Genomic DNA, 13,811 nt, shown 5'->3' with positions numbered 1-13,811 from the left:
TGCAGAAGAGAAGCGTGAGGGGGGATTTGATAGCCGCCTTCAACTACCTGAAGGGGGGATGGAGCTCGGCTGTTCTCACTGGTGGCAGATGACAAAACAAGGAGCAATGGTCTCAAGTTGCAGTGGGGGAGGTCTAGGTTGGATATTAGGAAACACTATTTCACTAGGAGGGTGGTGAAGCACTGGAATGGGTTCCTGAGGGAGGTGGTGGAATCTCCTTCCTTAGAGGTTTTTAAGGCCCAGCTTGACAAAGCCCTGGCTGGGATGATTTAGTTGGGGTTGGTCCTGCTTTGAGCAGGGGGTTGGACTAAATGACCTCCTGAGGTCTCTGCCAACCCTGAGATTCTATGATTCTGTGATTCTATTCCCTGGAAAAGGGAAACCCGTTTGCACCCAAGCAAGCTGTAGGGGCTTTGATTCTAGGCTCTGCTGGAGAATGTGCACAAACCCCTAGAGATGTGGCATTTCCCCAGGAGATGGGAATTAACTCCACCGCTGCACAGGTCCAGATTGTTAGCTACTGTCTAGCCTACACATGTGGTGCCTTGTAATTCTTTTTCTCTGTTATCTCCAGCGATGATTTGCCTGCAATGGTCTGCATGGCTGTTTTTTCACCAAACCACTACTTTGTTGAAAACAGCCCTGGCACACAGCCTGAGAGTGGCTGCAGTGTGATGCAGGGGCCCCCGCCCACCGAGGCCCTTGCTGCGAGGGGGCGAATGGCCGGTGGGTCTGTGTGGCAGCACATCCACCGCCCCTCCCTGGGCCTCTCTCTGGTTTGCACCAGCCATCCCCCAAAAGCTCATGGGGGGGATGAGGGCCAGGGCCGCCCTCGGCAGCTTGCCTGCGCAGGGTCCGCTGGTCCCGTGGCTTCGGAGGACCGGTCTGCCTGCCGTGCTTGGGGCAGCAAAATCCCTAGAGCCGCCGCTGGGTGGGGGGGAAAACCAGAGAGGATTTCCCCATTGTGAGCCACAGGCAGACCTGAGGACTTGGGGCTTTGTCTCCCAGAACCGGGCTTTGCCTCGCCAGACTGTGCTACACACACACTCTCTCTCTTTCCCCCCCCCCCACTCCCCATTTCCTGCCTTTTAATTAACACACCCTTTGCTTTGACTGGTGCCAGGAATGGTGTCTCAGGAAGAGGCAGGCAAAAGGGCAAGTCTCCTGATTTGTTTTGGGCCACTCAGTCCCTGCCTTGCTCTGTATTCCTGCCCCAAGAACGTTAACATCCTTCATTCTTCTAGCCCGGCACTTGGATTGCCAACTGTACAGCGGGGATTCCCAGACCGATTCCTTCCCCTCCCCGCCGAGCCGGTCCTGCGAGGTGCTAGCCTAGCACCCTCAGCCCTGCTGACTCCAGTGAGATGCTAGCTCACAAGTTCAGGCCCTGCTTGTCCAGTGGGCGCAAGCACCCACGTCTGTGGGTATTTCCTGTTGTTAGAATAAAGTGAGGCACAGTCCGTTCCATGCTGAATTGACTGCTGCCTTTGCAGCTAGGGCAGATCTTCCCTGCAAACACAAGGGGTGTCCTTAGTTCTGGTTAGGTCCCTTGGGTTACAATCGCAGGAAAGACAGGGGAGCTCTGTTTGTAAGCGGGAGTACAGCCTGGGATTGGGCTAACCCCAGCTGCACAGAGTCACCAGCTCTTCACTGGTACAGGGCCGCCCGGGGGGGCAAGTGGGGCAATTTGCCCTGGGCCCTGCAGGGGCCCCCATGAGTTTTTCGGGGACCCTGGAGCGGGGTCCTTCACTCGCTCCGGGAGCCCCGGAAAACTCTCGCAGGGCCCGGAGCTGCTTCTGCTCCGGGTCTCCGGCGGCGGGGGGGTCCTTCTGCTCCGGGACCCGCCGCTGAAGTGCCCCGAAGACCCACGGTGGGGGGCCCTTCTGCCCCGGGACCCCTTGCCGAAGTGCTGGGTCTTTGGTGGCAATTCGGCGGCGGGGGCCCCCTACCGCCAAAGACCCCAGGCCCCCTAAAGCCTCTGGGCGGCCCTGGACTGGTAGGTTAACCCAAGTTAGCTAACGGGTTGAGAACACACAGAGATGTACTCCAGGGCTGTTGGAGCCCTTGCACCCTGCAAAGAGTGCACTGCCATCACGGCCCGATGGATGGAAGGACAAATCTGCTGTTGCTTTGAGGAGGCTTTGTGCCACGGTGCTGCTGCACAGCAGCCCAGAAGCTGGAAAAGCTGGCCCTGGCAGGACCCTCCCCCTGCTGGGAGCTCATCCAGTCAGTATTGCAGCTCAGGGCACAGCTGGGGACACAGAGGTGCGCAGACCGACAACGGGAGCCCTGTGCTGGTGCAGCCGGCACAAAGCCAGTTCACGTGGTTAGTTAGAATTGGATTGGCCCCGCTCCCCACATTTTCTGTAGCTGATACCTTCATATTCCTATTCAACAAACTGTGGCTTTTCTGCATCCCTGAGCAACATAGCTTGGTCGACCTAATTCTTTAGTGTAGACCAGGCGTAAGAAAGGCCACGTGTAGGCTGAGCTATCAAGAGTTCCTGTTACAGTCTTATGCCAGACTGTGGAGTACTCTTCATGCACAGGGTTAAATCAGCGCTGGAGAGATTTCAGATGAGACTGAAGTAACTCCTGCAATATGGGGACTAATCCCACACTCAATTGTCCCTCAGTGGTTTCCTCATGAGTGCACGCTCAAACCCACCCACTCCTGTTCTCACCTACAGGCACAACCTGCCCACTCGCACAGCCACAAACAAGCCACCAATAAAGAAAACCGCAAAACAAATAACACTGCTTTGCCTACAGGCTGGGAAGGTAGAAAGCCAGAGCTAATGGTATTATTAAATACTGAGGGGGAGTGCTCAGTTGTTATGATGAAGGGGTTCGTATAAATACCTAGACACACAAGAATTCCTAGCTCTTACATAGTGTTTTCCATCAGTACAGCTCAGTGTTTTCATCCCTGTTGTATAGTTAGAGAAACTGAGGCACAGCATGGTGAAATTACTTTCTCAAGGTCGCCCAGAAGCAGCCCTAGATTAGAACTCAGCTCACCTGAGTCCCTGTTGAGTGTGTGTTAGCCACTAGGCCACACTGTCTCCCAGGACAGCTAGATAGAATGGGCCAGGTTCTCTGCTGATGTAAATTGCTAGGCGCTACATCAGTTTGCAGGGGCTGAGGATACGGCCCATTACTCACACACATCCACATTGCGTAACAGGGTTCTCCTGGAGCAATTCTATTGTGCAGGCCCGTAATGTTATGCTGTGTAAGGGCTTCGTGGCATGAGCCTGATTCTCATTTAAATGCATATGACACCCACTTGAAGCGATTCTGTACACCCTGCCAGAGCTGTGTAAAGGGCTCCTCGTGTGTAAAGAACCTAATATTGTATCTCAAGGACTCAGCAAGTGGCTTGGATTGCTTTTCCCCTTTGCTATCTCATCGGGGTTTCGGTGTGGGTTTTTTTTTTAATGCATCTTGTGTCGTACAGTTTTTACGCTGGCACCGAGGCGCTTGCTCTACACATCCAAAAACACCCAGGACAACAATCCAGCTTGGGAAAAAATAAAATACACCAGGCACCACACCTGCATTGCAGCATTTCCTGGAGCACAACACACAGCCTTAAATGCACCCCTAACCACTGTAGGCCAAAACCAACTGGGAACTTACTCTAAATCAGGGGTTGGCAACCTTTCAGAAGTGCTGTGCCGAGTCTTCATTTATTCACTCTCATTTAAGGTTTCGCGTGCCAGTAATACATTAATGTTTTTAGAAGGTCTTTCTATAAGTCTATAATATATAACTAAACTATTGTTGTACGTAAAGTAAATAAGGTTTTAAAAATGTTTAAGAAGCTTCATTTAAAATTAATATGCAGAGCCCCCTGGACCGGTGGCCAGGACCCAGGCAGTGTGAGTGCCACTAAAAATCAGCTCCAGGGCCGCCTTTGGCACACCTGCCATAAGTTGCCTACCCCTGCTCTAAATTGAAAAAATAATAGGAAATGACAGAATCCAATTAAAGGCCAGGTCTAGCACCCAGCAGCTACCCCCAGGGGGTAGCAGCGTCTGTAAAAGGCATGCTCAGATTATTTTTAACATCTATTTTCAGTCGTCCCGACAATTAGGTGGACTCCTCTAATCCTAACTTCCATATCGTTCCACCCCAAAACATGCGGGGACGCTGGCAAGAGCACATGATGCTGCATTTTCAGCCGCTTTGCAGCAACTACTGAAGATGTTCACTTGAATTCTAAAAAGCGCCTGCAGTGCAAACCTTTGAAAGGCTTGTTCAATCCAGATGTGGCAGAAGCAAACATCTGGAGAGAATCTCTAGCCGGAACTAGCTGAAGATCTGCTAGCAGAGGGCTTTTTAATTTTACTAGCCATTGGCATAATTAGTTCCAATGGCTGGAAACTGAAGCAAAAAGAAAATAATCCAGGCAAAGAAATAAGGCAAAATGTTTAACAGTGAGGGAAATTAACCACTGGAATAATTTTCCTAAGGATGGGGTGGGTTCTCCCTCACTCAGTCTTTAATCAAGACTGGATGACTTTCTGAAAGATATGGGCTAGCTCAACCACAAGAGATGGGCTTGATGCAGGGATTGCTGGGTGAAATCCTCTGGCCTGCATTATGCCGGAGGTCAGACTAGGTGGTCCCTTTGGGAAGCCTTTTGTCAGGTCCAGGAGCTCATCAGTCAATTAACTACCAACAAGCCACCTAGGCAATTAATTTCATACAGGGAGAGCTGCCACATATCCAGGTTTTGCCAGAATCATCCCTTTTTTGGAGTTAGCTTTCCTGGGAAATCAGTGAAGGTGCTCAGTACACACTGCCAGCTGGCCAGCTTTATGAGCTCAGGAGCATCCCAGATGTTCTGGGTCTTTATACCTCAGAAGTAGCAACCCTACTTACCAGTGGGCCAAAATGGGCTGGTTCCTCTTAAGGATGACCATCAGGGGTAGACTGGGCCCTGATTCCCCTTAAAGGGGCCAGCCACCCCATGAATCATGTGCATAAATGCTTGGCTGAATTGGGGTCTTCAATTTATTTGAAATACAACCCCGCCCCCACACAATACCCGCCCAGCACACAACCCCGACCACAAAACCCTAGTTTGCTGAGCGCTGCATCCTGCCGCAACTACTGGGATAACAGCCAGATAGAAAATGCGTCCGTGGTGCCCCATTGCAATTGCTTTAACTCCGACAACTGTCTAGTGGCCTCACAAAAACTGAGGGATCTATTAAAAAAAAATTTTACTAATAAAATATAACGTGGATGTATCCGTCGCCACGTGAGAGTGTTGAATTCCAAGTCACGTCTCAGCTGGGCTCTGATTCAGCAAGGTACTTCAGCACGTGCTCAACTTTAAGCACATGAGCACTACGGGCCTGATACAAAGCCCATCAAAGCCCATGGGAGTCTTTCCATTGACTTCAAAGGGAGTTTGGCTCAGAACTATTAATTTCACTGGGGCTACTGCTGTGCTCAAAGTCAGGCGTGCGCTTGGGTACCTTGCTAACTGGAGGCGTTGCTGAGATGTCAACTCTCAGTATTCCGGTGACTTAGAAGGACACCTGTCCTGCAGAAGATTTCTTCCCTTTGTGTGCAACAGGTGGCATTGCAAGGCTCTTAAGACCTCTTGCAGAAGCACTCTTGCTCACATGCTTGGTTTGATCCTGTTCTGATAAACAAAGGTGTTCCAGGCCTGGTTCAAAGACTCCAATACGAGGCCCCCTTCCTCTCTCGCAACAAAAACCCCACAATCGCCACTAAATACACTTACAAAAGGAACTTCCTCGCCTTCTCTGAAGGCATCTCATTAATTAGCTCATCCCAGACTAACTGCCTTGCGTCCGCGTTCTCTCTAGAAATAACTGGCAGATCACTTAACCTTTCCTGCCCCATGGACAGTCTTAGATTAATTTTACCTTGCTGAAACGCCTTTCGTTAGCAGCCATGGTTACAGAAAGGCAGCAAAAAAAAATACACAGTGTTGTTTCTGTGTTAAGGAAACTCTTATTTAAAGACCTTTTGTTAACGTAGCTAAGGAGAGCAATGGGTGTGTAGCCTGTAGGTATATCCTAGGTAAGGCATAGGTATAAGGTAAGGCAGTAATGTAATGAGCCTACAAGGCCTGAAGACGCTCGCTTAGCTAAACAAGGCAAAAGGCCCAAAAGCCTTGACATAAGCAGCTAATCAGGAGTAACCCTAGATCATAAGATCCCATGATAGAAAGCTGGAATGATTAAACTGCTGCCAGGTAACCATAAGATGCTAATTTATACCAGCTTGCGATATTTTAGGTTAGGAACATCTGCAGCTGTTTGACCACAAGAGTGCCATGGTAACTAATGGATGTATATGCTAATCAGCTTGAGGCAAATGGACTAGTCACCTCTGGGAGAAGGGCACCCCCACATTAGTAGGGTGAGGCAATACAAATAAGGAAGAGGGGAGAAACCCCTACGGAAAGTGCATTAGGCATAGTGGCATCAGCGTAACACACAGTAAAAGCTGTATCCCGGCCTGGGTGACGTGGGAGATGTAACTCTTGGAAGACACCAGGATGGTGACCAGTGGTGATGGTGAGTCTGACAGTGGAGATGCTAACACTTGGGGTCCTCTTGCAAGGGATGGTGTGCGTGCAGGGATGCTCAGGTGCACATTCTGTATTATCTTGCCGGGTTGGAGTGTTTGACTTTACCAATTGTGTTAATAAAACTATTGCAAATTCAGAAGGTTTTCCTAAGTGTGAGTGTTGCAACCGTGCACATCGGGGTTCCCAACTGAACAGCAATTCTAATAATACTGAGCCTGGTTTAGAGACAAGAACCTACCAAAACTGGGAATTTGTAAGTAATCAATATAATTAACACACAATCAATAGAGCAAGCAAAAGTAGCCTTCATTTCTAAGGGCACGGCTACACTTGCAGATGTAGAGCGCTGTGAGTTAAACCCGCCTTCGTACAGCTGAGTAGGGAAAGCGCTGCAGTCTGTCCACACTGACAGCTGCCAGCGCACTGGCGTGGCTACATTTGCAGCATTTTCAGCTGCATTGGGAGCGGTGCATTATGGGCAGCTATCTCAGCATGCAAATGGCTGCAATGTGCTTTTCAAATGGGGTGGAGTGTGATGGGGAGCGTGGGGGAGAGAGCGAGTGGGTAAGTTCAGATCCCCCTCCCTCCCCTGCCTCTCTCTCACTCATTGAAAGCAAACAGCAGCTGTTTCTTTCTTTTTTTCTCATAGACCAGATAAGCAGCCTCTGGCGGAAAGGGATCCCAACCCTGCCTCCCCACCCCCCCGCCTCTCTCTTCAAGCAAACATTAGCTGTCGGCACTCCAAACGGAGCCCCCCTGCCTGCCTCTCACTCATTCAAAGCAAATAGTAGCTGTTTGTTTTTTTGATAAGCAGCCCCTGAAACTTTGAAAGGGCACTTCCTCTCTCGTTTACACTGGAGCAGCAGCGTCTCAGCCAATACACAACAGCTGTTATTCCTCTTGGGGAGGTGGAGTACCAGCAGCGCTGTAGCCACGGAGACACAGCGCTGTACGTGCCTTGCCAGTGTGGACGGGGAGTGAGGTACAGTGCTCTGGGAGGCTTTATTGCGCTGTAACTTGCAAGTGTAGCCAAAAGGTCTGTCATCCTTAACTTGCAAAAACTGGCAAAGAGCTCTCTCATTCTCAAAACTGAGTTTAAGTCATCAGGGTAGCTGCTTGCTAAGTTTTGAGTATGTCTCTTTAGGTCCTTGCTGCTGACCTCCAGCTGATTTTTCAGCTTCATACCCATCAAAAAAAGCAAACCTTTCTCCAACTCCATTGTTTTTATGCATCCTTTCATCCAGTGGTGTCTAAGATGGGGTTGAAAACCTCACATTACAAAATTTGGTGGGGATCTGATGGCCTTTCATTCTCTCCAAGTTTGCCTGCCATTACTTTCCTCCTTTGAGATTGTTTCTCTTTTGAACTGCACGGACATTCCTAACATTTCAGCCTGTGAAGTTGCAGCTTTCTTCCATGCAATGAACCCAGAAGACCATAATTCCAATAAAGCGTCTTGAAGGCCACCACGTAAACCCTGAGCCATTTGAATGTCAAGATCTGGATTCTGCAATTTTTTTGCACACAACGATGGCTTTTGACAAGATAGTATACCCCATCTTGGCCAAAACAAGGAATGAAAAACTCTGAAATGTTCATGTGCAAGCTGTGATCTGCCAGCTTAAGCTCTGGTGTAAATTGTGTAAAGATTTGATCTTGTCTAACGCATAAAGAACACCCTCAGCTGACAGTTTGCCTCTACACCCGGATTGACCATCTTGTTGTGCTTTGATATTTTAATGGAATGTTAATATGCTTTTTAAACACATCCCAATGACTAATGGAAGCAGAAAACAGAGTATACAATCTTTGAACAATTCCAAACAACAGAACATTTTGTGCAGCAACCAGCAGCTTCTCCAAGAAGATTCAGTAAGTGGGCAGCACATGGGATGAAAGACAGTGTAGTCGCATGGTGATCGTCCCTCCCCCTATGGGTCAGAGGGCAGCCACGCCGCCTCACCACGCCATTGGGATCTCTGCATAATATTAGGGGAATTAGCAAGTTAGGCATTAGTGTCCCAACCAGCCTAACGAGGCCAACCCCACAGATAGGCAGTCTGTTTTGGCCCTGAGGCAGAAACAGGTTCCCCCGGGAGTGTGAATGCCCTGGCCCTTAGGTGGGGGCTGAATAGCCAACAGTCTATAGCCCCGGGGCTCTGTAAGCAGGGACTTGGCAAACACTGTAGGCTATGGCCTGTGGTCCCTTCGACAGGAACCAGAGCAAACCCAGCAATCACTTAGCTCTGGGCCCTGGACATAGGGACCAAGCAAACCCAGTGGTCAATTTGCTCTGGGCTCTAGTTGAGGAGACAGAGCAAACCCAATCGTCGGGGGTCCTAGCTCCGGCAGGCGACCGACAAATACAGGCCACTGGACCTGGTGAGGGGAGGCTGCCGCCCAGGGGAGGGGTGGCAGGTGAGGTCCAGGCCCACCCTACTCCACTAGACCCCAACCGGAGTGGCTGCCACTGGGTCAGTGGGGTTCCCAGCCGCAACAAACCAACATGCCTGAAGCAGAGCTATAGCCCAACTGTGGTCAGCTGTCCCCACGCCTCTTCCTCCCCTCCCCTCGAGGTGTACCTGGATCAGCGGGGCGTCCTCCATCTCTTCCGGGTAGGTGGCCAGGAGCAGTTCCAGCAGGTCTACGGCGGATGCAAGTTCCCCATCAAGCAGGGTGCTGCTGGGCTCGGCAGCAAAGTCAGTGGTCAAGAGCAAACAGGATCCATCTACCTCCCTCGGTGTCTCCACACCAACTGAGCTGGAGGCCTCACCCTTTATACTTCCTGTTACCCACTTCCAGTGGGAGGGGCAAGTCAGACCTGGCTCCGCCCACTTGGGCACAGAGGGTGGTTCCTCCCCCTCTGGCTTGGAGGGAGGCCACACGCTGCCTCACTACAGACAGGTACTGATTTCTATGCAGAATTTGATTTTGAACATCTGTCTATGCTGCATCCATGTTAGCTCCTTTGTCATAGCTTTGTCCCCTGCAATCAGCCATAAACAAACTTTTTTCAGCTCCTCTAAAATGACCTCTGTAATCTCCTCCCCTGCTTTGGTGTGGATAGCAATGGATTCTACAAAGCTCTCAACAACCTTCACTCTGTCTTTCAAAAGCTTAACACTCAAGACATCTGTTCTGTTTGAGAGAGTGAAATCAATCACAGAGAAGTATTTAGCTTTTCCAACCTTATCAAAATAGTCTGCCGTACTACGTCTTGTGATGCTACTGATACATTCATTTTGACTTTGGTTTGATAAGATCATCGCTTTTGCGGAACTGGCCTTAATAGCTTCCATATAATCTCTCAACACCTTACCCTAACTTGCAAGTAGTTCAAGTAAACCCAAAATATTACCATTGTGACGGCTAATTGCTTGTCTGAACCTCTCAAAGCTAAACACCTCTCACCTAAGAACAGCAAAATACCAAGAGACAACACAAAAAATACTGCACCACATATCCTTCAGCATCCAATGGCTGGTGTGCACATCGTTGTCAATTGTGCAATCATGTTCTGATCATTCTGCATGTTCCGTCCCTCAAGTGACTGCCTCCATGTGTCCCTTCAAACATTGATGTTGGCAGACTAACTCACGCAAGGGGAATTTGGCAGGAAAAGCAAACAAGCAAAACAGAACAAGGAAGCAAGAGTCGAACTGTCCATCAACCAAGATCACTGGCCTAAGTCCCCATTAGGAACTTTGACAAAGAACCACAATATCCATACTTGCCTTCCTTTACGTTCTCTAAGCAAAAAGCCTTGTTCTAAATTAATAATGCAGTGTCCAGATACAAAACAATCACACAAGCAGCCAATGGGCAATTTTCTATGCTTGGAATCAGAGTCTGGCAACCGACAAGCCTGACAAACCGAAATCAATATCCTCACTCGGTAAGGAAGGCTCGTGAGTAACAGAACCATCCACGGATTGTTCACCAGGAACACGGGTGAACTTTGCACATTTCAAGCAACTTTGGCTGTTTTCACTTTTCTGTTCTTCTTTTGCACTGGCCTGTTGCAGTTTGTGCTCTGGAGCACTGCTCTTGTGCTTGCAGGTATACCTGGTGGAAATCACGGCTCACCATAAGAATTCACCCACCAACTGCTTCACAAATTAATTACGAGGCTTGGGATGACTGTGGTGTCGGGTGAAAGATCTAACTAATATCTCTCTGAGACTCAGAGAAATCACATGAAAGGCCATAATATCTCTGTGAAACTCAGCTATACCAGGTGAAACTAATGAGCCAGAGCTCAGGAATGCAGATATGGTCAATTGATAGCATGGCCGGAGAGCTAAACTGTGAAAAAACGGGACGGGGGTGGAGGTTAATAGGCGCCTATACAAGAAAAAGTCCCAAAAAAACTGGACTGTCCCTATAAAAACAGAACATCTGGTCACCCTATCAATTGAGATCAAGGGAAGGGAGCAGTTACAGAGAAGACTAGGGCCCCAGGATGGAAGAAAAGAGTGAGAAGTAAAAAAAGGGGGCCCTTTATGGGCATGGGTCTGGCTCCAGTGGGACCATTTGAACTCCCCCGCCCCCCTTCTCATGGCCCTGAGCTGAGCTCCCATGCACTCACAGGAAGGGAGATCACACACACACACACACACACACACACACACACACACACACACACACAGCCTCATGGCTGGGATGCTAGTAGGCAGGCAAGATCACATGATCTCTTTACTTCTGAAGGAGGCACCCCCAGTGAGTGCACTCGTTTCATCTGGGCAGCTTTCCTCATAGCCTTTTACATACAGAAAGCAAGTGCCTGTGATTAAAGTGAATTAAGCGTCTCGCATTTTCTTTTAACCATCAGAGAACGGAGGCTGCATTTGGGCAGGAAAACACAACCTGCAAACAGAGAGAGAGAGAGTCCAGATACTCATTAGGCATGAAGCAAGTTCCCAGAAGCCGTCTGATGAAGGAACCTATAGACATTTATATACATATTTAATCAGTGTTCTGAGCCAAGAAAATTTGGTGCATTAATATTACAGTGCCCTATTTAATGGGCTCACATTCAGTCTGAAATCATCTGTTCTGAAATCTCAGGGAGAAAGGTCTTCTTACTGTGCCATCTTTCTAAACTAAAATTAACCTATTTTCTGATATCATTTGTTTCTTAAAGGTGACATGAGAAAAGCACCCGTGTCTCACAATGTGGAAGTGGGAAGGTCCTTGGTAGGCATTTAAAAGCATGCTTCTATTCCTAGAATAGCCGTGTTAGATCTCCTGACATTCCTCTAATAACTTATAGTGTTGCCACTGTCAGCTTTTCAAACTGAGCATACAGTCCACAGGCAACTGGGCTGCTCTGTAATGCAGTGGCCGTCTCCAGGATTGATAAAACGATGGCAAAGGTAGTCGGTAGGGCAGCTTCCACCAGCAGCCGATCTCCAGCAGGTCTCTGAAATTGTTTCTATAGTTACAGATCTATGGAGAATGAGGAAACGTATAGGAAAGGAGGTACGGTTCTAGATATTGTACTATGCAATAGATGGAGTAGGCATTGCTAGCAACATCTGGAGCTCGGACCTGGCCCTTCTTCCCTTTCGGTCTTGAGAGCTCACTGGATTGATATGACAAGGGAGGAATTCTTTTGGTTATGACATCACAAAAAGTTTCTGTGGCTCTGATTTGCTTTGGGCCTCACTGTGAGGGAAAGCCTGAACCCCCAGAGATAAGCCCCGCCCTTTCATAGGGAGCACCCTTTGGAACGATCTAATTCCTGCTGTACAGAGGGGGAGCTGTATCATGCCTGTCCGACAGCCCGAGAAGCGCAAACATCCATCAGGACCTTTTACAAGTTTCAATCAAGATGTTATTTATCACGTGTCTGTTCATGAAATGGGTTACCGTAAAAACAAACTCCTTCCTTCTTCCTAGGGGGTGGGATAGCTCAGTGGTTTGAGCATTTGCCTGCTAAACCCAGGATTGTGAGTTCAATCCTTGAGGGGGTGAATTGGGGTAAAAATCTGTCTGGAGGTTGGTCCTGCTTTGAGCAGGGGGTTGGACTAGATGATCTCCTGAGGTCCCTTCCAGCCCTGATAATCTATGATTCTCACCCTTACTCATGCTGGGCTGTGTTTTTACTCCTCCAATAACTTCACTGGTTTCAATGAAGTTACTTGCACCATAAACTGTTCCTTGCCCCTAGTGACCCCAGACTGTGGCTGGGACTGCAGCTGTATTTGCAGGGGCAGGGAGGGGTTTGAGGAAATGACAATTCCACGGGTGATCATTCAGATTTTAGGTTCACTCGCTTTGGCCAAGTTTGCATCACTCTGGACTTTCAGTGGGATCTGGGGACCTGACTCAGTTTTCAAAAATTAACTTCCCACTAGTATCCAGTCTGATTTCTTTAGATTTAACTGCCCTGGATATTACTGACCTGGCTGCAGACCAAGTGGGTCCAGTCCTTTCTGAGACATCCTACAGAGGAGGATGACTAAGGCCTCATCTACACTAGAAAAGGTTGCTACCAGTATAGCTATACCGGCTAATCCTCCTAGCATAAGCACAGCTGATACTGGCTCTGTGAACAAAACTAACTAGACCAGCAAAAGCACCCTTATGTTGTGTCTACGGCTTTTGCCAGCATAGTAATGTCACTTTAAAAAAACGACATCCCTAAATGATATTATTATACCAGCAAAAGTGTCTAGTGGAGACAAGCCCTGAGACTGTCAGCTCTCTGGGGCTGGGACCCTTTCTTTGTTATGTTTGTACAGCACCTAGCACAATGGGAACCTGTTCTCTATGGGCTACTACAGTGTATATATAAAAGAGTGTCAGGCAATTGCTCGGAGGCTGCCCAGGGGTCTTTCCTGTTCAATGTACAGGGGGAAATCAGACAGCGAGGCCACATTGGCAGTGATGTTTTCAGTCTGCATGGTGCCTGGCTTTGTACCTTCACCTCACCTGAGCTGGTGGGTGCAGTTGTGCCGTGCTCCCAGGGTCTGACAGAGATCAGGGCTTGGACTGGGCTAGTGGGCTGCGGTTGACCCAGACAAGACTGAGGTACTGCTTGCAGGCTGGGAGAAGCGATCAGAAGAATTAGTGAAGGTGGTTTCATCTCCCTGGAATGAAGGTGGGGGCCTGCTGTTTGTTTGAGGGACGCAGTCTGGCAGCCTGGGCTGGGGGATTTGCTATATTCCAGGCTGCTTCCTGTCAGTCAAGAAGCAGCGGTGTCCAAGAGCATCTTTTTCCTCTTCAG

This window comes from Mauremys mutica, chromosome 6 (genome assembly GCF_020497125.1).
Source record: "Mauremys mutica isolate MM-2020 ecotype Southern chromosome 6, ASM2049712v1, whole genome shotgun sequence".
Lineage (NCBI taxonomy): Eukaryota > Metazoa > Chordata > Testudines > Geoemydidae > Mauremys > Mauremys mutica.
This window is presented reverse-complemented; position numbering follows the sequence as displayed.